At 44.5% G+C, this 9631-nt stretch overlaps 1 long non-coding RNA gene across 1 annotated transcript in view; it reads left to right on the top strand.

The window, feature by feature from the left end:
• The first annotated feature begins 261 nt into the window (after positions 1-261).
• Positions 262-9631, top strand: part of LOC149872952 (uncharacterized) — a 35202-nt gene continuing 25832 nt past the window's right edge. Inside the window, exon 1 of the long non-coding RNA XR_016440928.1 lies at positions 262-395. This is a non-coding gene — a long non-coding RNA (uncharacterized LOC149872952). The remainder of the gene's footprint in view (positions 396-9631) is intronic.

Below are 9631 nucleotides of genomic sequence, written 5' to 3'. Positions count from 1 at the left end.
ACCTCTCTGCCTGCCTGTCCCCCTCTGGTCACAAACTCTTGGATATACCTGGTCTCCATGGTAACAGGGCTGGAGACATTCCTGAGGGAGAGGGGAACCTGCTCCTCTTTGTCAAGTTTCCCACCACTGCAGGTCAGGTGATTCGATCTCTCACCTGGTTAATCTTGTCATCTGAAAGCACTAGTCAGCAGCCAATGGGGCTGCTCCTAGTGGGACCTTTGTGAGGAGGTCATGATAGGAGATGAAAGGGGGCCCCAGGAAGAAGGAGGAAGAGCAGCCATGATGAAGACACACGGAGCAGTTGAGCATCTGCAGCTCTCTGTCTCTCAAAACATGGACACACTACAAACTTTCTACCTCCAGAGGAAAGCTCTATCAGCCTCTGGATGATACTTGTAAGTAAGCTACTTGAAACCTAACTAGATATATAGCTTGCAGTAACTCAGATGCATGATTTCCTAGATTTCCTATACATTAGGGCTGGAAGGGACCTCGCAAGATCATCAGGTCCAGCCCCCTGCCCAAGAAGCAGGAAGTCAGCTGGGGTCAGATCACCCCAGCAAGATAAGCATCCAAGCGTTCTTAAGAGGTAGGCTACCCAGCCACGCTGTTTGCTCTAAGATTATTTTGTAATACTTCTCTATCCTTCCCCCTTCCCCACGCCTTGCCTCTGTAACCAATAAAGTTCTTCACCGTACCAAGAGTGGCAAACTTGTTGGGAGATAAATGCCTTTGTGCCTCCTTGGTCCTGCTGACTAAAGGATGCTACGTTTTATGCTTCAGGCTAAAGGAAGCACCCCAAGCTTTTGCAGTGGATCAAGCACCCTCAAGGACTACAAGGCCTATGTGCCCCAGGGGGCACAGGGCCCAGAAACAGTCCAGACCCCTGGGTGGTGGCAATGATACCCCCAGGCTAGCAGGTATGCTTCAGGAAGGGGGTTGGCCAGGTGTGAGATGCCCCCAGGGAGGTACTTGGAGCCTGGTATGTGGTCAGGTGCAGTGAGGTGGGTGGTTCAGTGCAGCAGCACCCCCTACTGGCCCTCCACAGCCTCCACTCCTCCTGCTACCAAATTTCTAACCCCATATTCAGTCCCATGGGCCAGATGGCAAGGTTCTGCACTCCACATGGGTCAGGAAATTTGGCAGCATGGCAAGTGGTGGCAGTGTTAACTGCCATGTCTTCTAGAGCCACAAAATTGAATGCAATTTATGCTACTTCTGCTTCCACCTCTGTGGACAGCCCCAGGGATAACATGGCTCTGTGGGCTAGATCCAACCCTCAGTCTGGATCTTGGCCAACCTGGTATAATAGAATTTAGGTCTATGACTCGGGTTCCTAGATATTTCCAGAGTGCAAATAATGGCAGGAGGCCTCAAGTGACATTCTACCAGTGGTCCATTCTGTGACCAATAGTTTGCTATTTTTATTTAAGAATGACTTGGGTGCAGGGCTAGAGGACAAACTGATAAGATTTTCAGAAAACACAACATTGTGAGAGGCTGCAAACACTTCGGAGGATAAAAAAAAAAAAAGGGATCCGGGTTTTCTGTTTCCTGCAGAAAAAAATGTAATTTTCTCCTTTAAAGGGAAAAATCATAGATTTTCCCCTTTAAAGGAGCAAATCCCAGGAAATCATGGGTTTCCCCTTGCAGGTTAGCAAAGTTTCATCCTGAAAGAGGCTGCTTGGGGCTGGGAGGGAGGGTGGAGGGAAGGGAGGAGGGTGATCAGACAGGGATACCACACACATGTGTGTGTATACACATGCACATGGTTGGCAGTGCAGCTAGGCAGCATGGTGCAGAGCAGCTCTGGCAACTCCTTGATGGTAAGTTTATGTGGAGAGGACCAGGTGACATGTGGGGTGGGGTTGGGTTGGGTGGGGGGGCATAGGCAATGCATAGTGGGCCTGGGGGGGCAATGTGATGGGGGGCATGGAGGTCCATGTGCTTCCCAGGTTTCTTCACCCACAGTGGGACACAGGGCTGCAGCCTGGCTGGACTGGCACGACGCAGGAACCACCTTTGTGGTCCAGTGGGTGGGACATCATCTATGCCCACAACCTCCTGCCCCACACATATCCCACTTCCTCACACACGCACACACACACCCTTCCCCACACACTGGGGCTTGGGGGCAGGGGGCAGCAGGGTCACTGGCAGGGCAGGTGGCTGCAGGTTCGGAATGAGGGGCACCAGCAGGGCTGGGGGATCTGTGGCGGATGTGGGTTGGGAGTGAGGGGCAATGGCATGGGCAGGAGCAGGGCACTAGCATATCAAGGCTGCTCAGCACCACACAGCAGCAAGGGGACAGCCACAGCAGGACCCATGTCCAGGTGAGTGAAGGGAGCTCTTATTTTCCAAGATAAAAAACCCAAAATCAAGCCCCTAAAGTATTCCCCACAAGAACTACATTCTAGAATTAAGCCCTATTAACTTCCTGGATCACACCAACTAGCTGAAATCCAACAAAACAGATGCAAAGTCCTATACTCTGGACAAAATAATTACATGCACTAATATAGACTGAGGAATTATTGGCTTGATTGCAATATTTCAGAGATGAACCTGGAGGTTACAGTAGCTCATAAGTAGAATATGAGGTAACAGTGTGCTTGTGTTGTGAAAAAGGCCAACAACATACTGGGCTGTATAAATAGGAGTGTAATTTGCAAGCCAATGGATGTGGTTGCCTTGGCAATTGCAAGCCAAGGGAAGGACAGTTGAAATTCTCTATGTTAAGGATAGGGGGGAGAGTAACAAGGGTGATGTCATGGTGGGTTTCTGCTATTGACCACCAGACCAAGGTGATGAAGTAAATGAGACTTTCTTCAGACAACCAGCAGAAGTTTCCAAATAACAAGCCCTGGTTCTCATGGGGGATTTCAATCACCCTGACATTTGCTGGGAGAACAATACAGCAGTACAGAGGCAATTTAGGAAATTTTTGGAGAGTATTGAAGATAACTTCCTGGTGTAAGTGCTGGAGAGATCGACTAGGGCTGTGCTCTTCTTATTCTGCTACTCACAAACAGGGGAGACTTGGTAGGGGATGTAAAAGTGGATGGCAACTTGGGCAGCAGTGACCACGAGATGATCAAATTCAGGATCCTGACAAAGGAAAAAAGGAGAGCAGTAGAGTATGGACTCTGGACTTCAGAAATGCAGATTTTGACTCCCTGAAGAAACTGATGGGCAGGATCCCCAGGGAGGCCAGTCTGAGGAGAAATGGAGTCCAGGAAAGCTGGTTAAAGAAACCTTACTGATATGCAGGAAGAATAGCAAATGCAGCAGGTGACCATCTTGGCTTAGCAGAGAACTGTTCTGTGAGCTTAAATGCAAAAGCGGAAACTTACAAGAAGTGGAAGCTTAGGCAGATGACTACTGAGGAATATAAAAATATTGCTCAGGAATACAGTGATGAAATTAGGAAGGCCAAAGCACGTTTGGAGGGAGCAAGGAATATAAAGGGTAACAAGAAGGGTTTTTACAAGTATGTTAGCAACAAGAGGAAGGGCAGGGAAAGGGTGGGCCCCTTACTGAATGGGGAAAAAAAACTAATGACAGATGATGAGTACTCAATGCCTTTCTTACCTCAGTTTTCACAGGCAAGGTCAGCTCTCAGACTACGGCATAGTTTAGGGAGAAAGTGAGCAGCCAACAACAATGAAAGAAGAGGCCAGGGACTATTTAGAAACAGTGGACATGTACAAGTCCATGGGGCCAGTTGCAGTGCACCCGAGGGTGCTGGGAGAGTTGTTTGATGTGATTGCAGAGTTGCTGGCCATTATCTTTGAAAACCTGTAGCGAGCAGGAAAGGTCCCAAACAATTGGGGCAGGCTTGGGACCAATTAACTAAGCACAAGTGCTGCAGAAAAGGACCTGAGGGTTGCAGTGGACGATAAGCTGGGTATGAATTGACAGTGTGCCCTTGTTGCTAAGAGAGCTAGCAGAATACTGGGATGCATTAGGAGGAGCATTGACAGCAGCTTGAGCGAAGTAATTATTCCCTTCTATTTGGGACTGGTGAGGTCACATCTGGAGTACTGTGTCCAGTTTTGGGCCCCCCAGATAGAAAGGATGTAGAGAAGTTAGATAGAGTCCAGGAAAGGGCAACAAAAATGGTGAGGGAGCTGGGTCACATGACTTCTGTGGAGGGGCCGAGGGAACTGGACTTAGTCTGCAGAAGAGAAGATTGAGACAGGATTTACTAGCAGCCTTCAACTACCTAAAGGGAGTTTTGAAAGAAGATGGAGCTAGACTGTTCTCAGTGGTGACAGATGACAGAACGGCGAGCAATGGTCTCAAGTTGCAGCAAAGGGAGGTTTAGGTTTGATATTAAGAAAACATTTCTCACTTGGAGCATGGTGAATTACTGGAACAGGTTACCTGGAGAGGTGGTGGAATCTGCATCCATGGAGGTTTTTAAGGCTCAGTTAACAAAGCTCTGTCTGCAATTACCTAGCTGGAGTTGGAGATGGTCCTGCTTTGAGCAGGGGGTTGGACTAGACGATCTCTTGAGTTTCCTTCCAACCCTTGTTTTCTATGATTCTTCCATTCTGTTCAGAACTGGTGAAGCCTCACTTGGAGTACTGTTTCCAGTTTTGGGACTTCGTGCTGTTTTTTACTATACCTTTTAAGCATGTTCTGTAATATCTTAGCAGGGAAAGAAAACGTGTGCTTACCCAATAACAAAAGAAAAGTTAAGAATTTGAGAATTCAAATTCTCAATGTTGTAGAGGTTGGAGAGAGAGACAGAAGTTTATAGACTGTTTGAGGTGAATTTTTCAAAGTGGTAGGTGGCAAAGCCGGGCAAAATCCTGTTACTTATTAAAAGGATATGTGCCCATGCCTGTTGCACACTGCTTTGCAAATATCTTTGTTTCTGAAAAGTATAATACTTCTTCCTGGTGGTTTTACTCTAAGAAGCTAATGTATAAACTCTGCAGGTTTTTGCATTTCTATGCATTTGACAAATCATTTTGAACACTTTTCAGAAAACCACATACAATGCTCACTTCTTAGCTTTTAAAATTCCCGTAAATGTTATTTTCTTATTAGAAAAGACCTTGTGGACAATGCTACTTTTTCTCTCTCTTTTTGGTTATACACAACTTTTAATACCTAATGCATATGTTCAGTGATGTGATGTAATAAGGGAAGTGCAGAGATATGCATAAGAAATTAGCTTAGCCCACATGACTGAAAAAAAATAAAATCAGCACTGGTTTAATTGGTTGAGAAGAAGCTCATCACAAAGGGTTTGTCAGTACTAAAATCTAGTCTGTGATTAAGATTACCTTAGTACCTGAAGGCGGTGAAGTGAATGCCTTGGAAACTACATCAATGCCCGTTAATATGGATTAGTTGGCCTGCTATCCATAAGCAATTAAAATCAGATACAAAACTGCACTTTATTGGTTAAAAAATGAGGCGGAAATAAAAAACAATACCAAAAATGGGGAGGGGAAGAGAGAAGAGGTAATTGTACAAGCTTTTTGTTGAAATGAAGAAAAACAACTTTTCTCTATGACTTGAAATGGTTTCTTTTGTGCAGATTTATTATTCCATTTATTCTTAAAACAAACCAACCATAGACATTTACTTTAGGAATATAAAAGTTGCTTATTTCAGTAGTGTAGAGTTTAACAAAACTATGGATTGATGGTTTCACAAGGCATCAGTCACACTTTCACAATATTTGCTGATATAAATATAAAAGCTTCATTTTAAAGGATAAATAAAGCAACACTATTATCTAAACAGGGTAAAATTTAACATCCTTGTGGTTTGTGGAAATTTTTGATGTGCCTGCTGGCTTTTCAATAAAAATCAATTATGCCTTAAATGCGAGCGGTAGTCAACATACTACAGACTATAAATTCAATTTCATACTCAGAAATATGGATTAGCTGAACTTGATGCCCTTCCATTGATTTCAGAAAGCAAAAGCTGATAAGGTAAATAATAGTAAGAAGCTCTCTGACACTCCACATCAAGTTCCGGATTTCCATATTATTTTTGTAAGAACTTTCCAGTCACCATAATATCCTCCTTGTGAAATATGTATGATGAATAGATATTATACGGATTGCTGATTCATCTCTATTTACAGAATGGATATTTGGCTTTTATAATGCAAGGTGGGAACTGGATAGGAAATGAATATACTTATTTCCTTTAGCACCATGCAAGGTATGTATCATCCCATTTGAATGAAGCCAGCGGGTAATTATAGAGCATTCTGACTAAGCTCCTGTTCTTTAGACTGCAGTCTCCTCGAAATGATGGTTCTAGCGATCAGAAATGCAAGAGGGCACCAATCTCTAAAATATATAAAAAATAAAATCTTCTATAAATCTGAAACAAAAATCAGCTTGGGGTTTGCTGAACAACATATGAGACCATGAAGAATTACAGAAAATGCTATGATCTGGTGGGAGAGGAAAAGGTTCAAACTAGAAAACAGAAAGAAAAAGAATCACAAGGAGAAACTTTACAGTAGTTTCTTTTTTAAAAAGTAATAAAGTAAGATCCAGCAATCTCTGAAATAATTTTCTCTGCTCTTTCAAAGAATGCTTAAACTGTAGAGCTGATGTTCTATGGATCTTTAAACAGAGCTGAGCCATTCTTCCTTTTGAAAAAAAAATCTGGTTCACTCAAGTTACATCCAAAAGGCAGGTTAAGTAGCTTTAGCATACAAGAACCTGCTCTTAACGTCATTAAAAGGCTTGTCGTTATTTTGACTCCTACTGACAGACACAATATTCTTTTGTCACACATCCAGCATGTTAAAAGGGGCACAGTCAATCAATATGGGCCCTTTCTTAAAGACAACTGACCCTCACTGAGCACTCCTAAAGAAGACCATATACATTTTAAAAAACTTTAGGAAACTCTGCAAATCATTGCTGTTGGCCATGCCAAACCAAATCTTGTTGGGACTGGTGAAGAATCCCTCCAATATTTGCATATCTCAAAGGAGCTTAAGGGAATCAGGTCCCCACTCCTGCCATATTTCAGGAATTTCATACAATCCAAAGCTTAATTGCTCCCCATACATAACCTAGCAGAGTGCTGTCTATCCCCTTTTGCTGCTCCTATAATTGTCTTCTCTTGTAGGCAGTACCAGATTTAGGCATAAGTTAAGTAAGCTTCATCTTAGGGCCTCACATTATGAACCAACCTGCGGGCCAGAAAGGGTTGGCTGCCAGACCAGAAATGACTGTGGACCAGCAAACTGCGGCCCCGCAGAGCTGGGTGGAGAGGTCGTGACTCCTCCCTCAGGGCCCATGGCAGCCACAGTTGAGGTTTGGGTCTACCCCCACACCCAAGGGTGGAAGTGTCTTTACTTGTGTTCCAGACAGCTGTGGGGCTCTGCGTAGTGGTCCACAGTTTGCCGGTCCGTAGCCACTTCCGGTCCTCAGTTTGCTGGGCCGCAACATAGAACCCCTAGCTTAGGACGCCAACATGTCATAATCCAGCCCTGCTTGTAAGTGGCTAACTATTTTTATACTAACCCTCATGGCTGGAGTAACACTATACAAGAGGAGGCTGATGCATAGCCCAGATCTGGCCCACAAAAGGATTGGATCTGACCTGCAAAGGTCTGGTCCAGTCTTTATTTTGTTAAGGGTGTGCTGATCCTTAGCCATTTGATCTGTTGTGTTTTGCTAATGGCTTGCCAGTTGCCTTTGGCTGCTCCAGCCAGTTGCTCCAGCTGTCCTGTAGACCAGAGGGGGAATGGTGGTGTATGGCATCAGATAGCCTGCATTTGTAAAAGGCTGCCAAGCCATACTGTATAAAACAAAGCTTAAAACTGTTCATAGAATCATAGAAAATAGGGTTAGAAGGGACCTCAGGAGGTCATCTAGTCCAACTCCCTGGTCAAAGCAGGACCATCCCCAACTAGATCATCCAAGCGAAAGCTTTGTGTAGATCTTGAAAACCTCCAAGGATGGAGATTCCACCACCTCTCTAGTTAACCTGCTCCAGTGTTTTACCCTGCTAGTAAGAAAATTGTTCCTAATATCTAACCTAAACTTCCCTTGTTACAACCTGAGACCAGTGCTCCTTGTTCTGTCATCTGCCATCACTGAGAATGATCTAGCTCCATCCTCTTTCAAAGCTCCCTTTAGGTAGTTGAAGACTGTTATTAAGTCCCATCTCAGTCTTCTCTTTTGCAAACTAAATAAGCCCCGTTCCCTCAGCTTCTCCTCATAAGTCATGTCCCCTAGCCCCTAAACCATTTTTGTTGCCCTCCTCTGGACTCTCTCCAATTTATCCACATCCTTTCTGTAGTGGGGGCCCCAAAACTGAACACAGTACTCCAAATGTGGCCTCACATTTCTCTTGACCTGCTGGCAACAAACCTACCAATGAAGCCCAGTATACCATTAGCCTTCTTTGCAAAAAGGACACTGGTGGCTCATATTCAGCTTATTGTCCACTGCAACCACCAGGTCTTTTTCTGAAGAGCTGCTGCCCAGCCAATAAGCCCCCAGCCTGTACTGGTGAATGGGATTGCTCCATTCTAAGTGCAGAACTTTGCACTTGTCCCTGTTGAACCTCATGAGATTTCTTTTGGCCCAATCCTCCAATTTATCTAGGTCACTCTTAATCCTAGTTCTACCCTCCACTGTATTTACTACTCCCCACAGCTTGGTGTCATCTGCAGACTTACTGAGGGTGCACTTTATGCCATTTTACAGGTCGTTGATGAAGATATTGAAAAAAACCAGCCCCAGGACTGACCCCTGGGGCACTGTACTTGATATTGGCTGCCAACTAGACACTGAGCCATTGATTACTACCCACTGAGGGCTGTGCTTCAGCCAGGTTTCTATCCACCTTACAATCCATTCATCCAGGCCATACTTCTTTAGCTTGCCTGAGGGAATGTTAATGGAGACTGCATCAAAAGTCTTGCTAAAATCAAGGTATGCCACACCCACAGGTCTCCCTGCATCCACACAGCCAGTCATCTCATCATACAAGACAATCAGGTTGGTCAGGCATGACTTGCCCTTGGTGAATCCATGCTGACTGTTTGTTCCTAATCACTTTCTTTTCCTCCAAGTGGTTGCAAATAAATTTTTTGAGGATCTGCTCCATGATTTTTCCAGAGACAGAGGTAAGGCTGACAGGTCTCTAGTTCCCTGGATTCTCCTTTTTCCCTTTCTTAAATATGGGCACTATGTTTGCCCTTCTTAAACCATCCAGGGCCTGATAGCCATAAGTTTTCAAAAATGATGGCTAGTGGCTCAGCAATTTCATCATCCAATTCCCTCAGCATCCTAGTGCATTACATCTAGCCCTAGGGACTTGTATATTTCCAGCTTTTTTAAATAGTCCCTAGCCTGTTCTTTCATCATTGTAGGCTTCTCACCTCCTCGGCAAACTGTGCTTCTCAGTGCAGTAGTTTGCTTTAGCAGTCACAATCAATGTCACACCACCTATCCTGTGGCCTTCTGTGTAGGAACAAGGAGTGGTATATGAGATCTAGGTATAGGTGTGATTCTTTCCACATCTGTTTGTTTCATTCATCTATTACCTCTCACTTTAGACTGTAACCTGTCCGAGACACTTACCATCTTTTCATTAAGTTTGTGCATGGTGCCTGGTATAGTGATGT

The sequence above is a fragment of the Crocodylus siamensis genome, chromosome 1 (assembly GCF_052110815.1).
Source record: "Crocodylus siamensis isolate JL-2025a chromosome 1, ASM5211081v1, whole genome shotgun sequence".
Classification (NCBI taxonomy): domain Eukaryota; kingdom Metazoa; phylum Chordata; order Crocodylia; family Crocodylidae; genus Crocodylus; species Crocodylus siamensis.
This window is presented reverse-complemented; position numbering and strand designations above follow the sequence as displayed.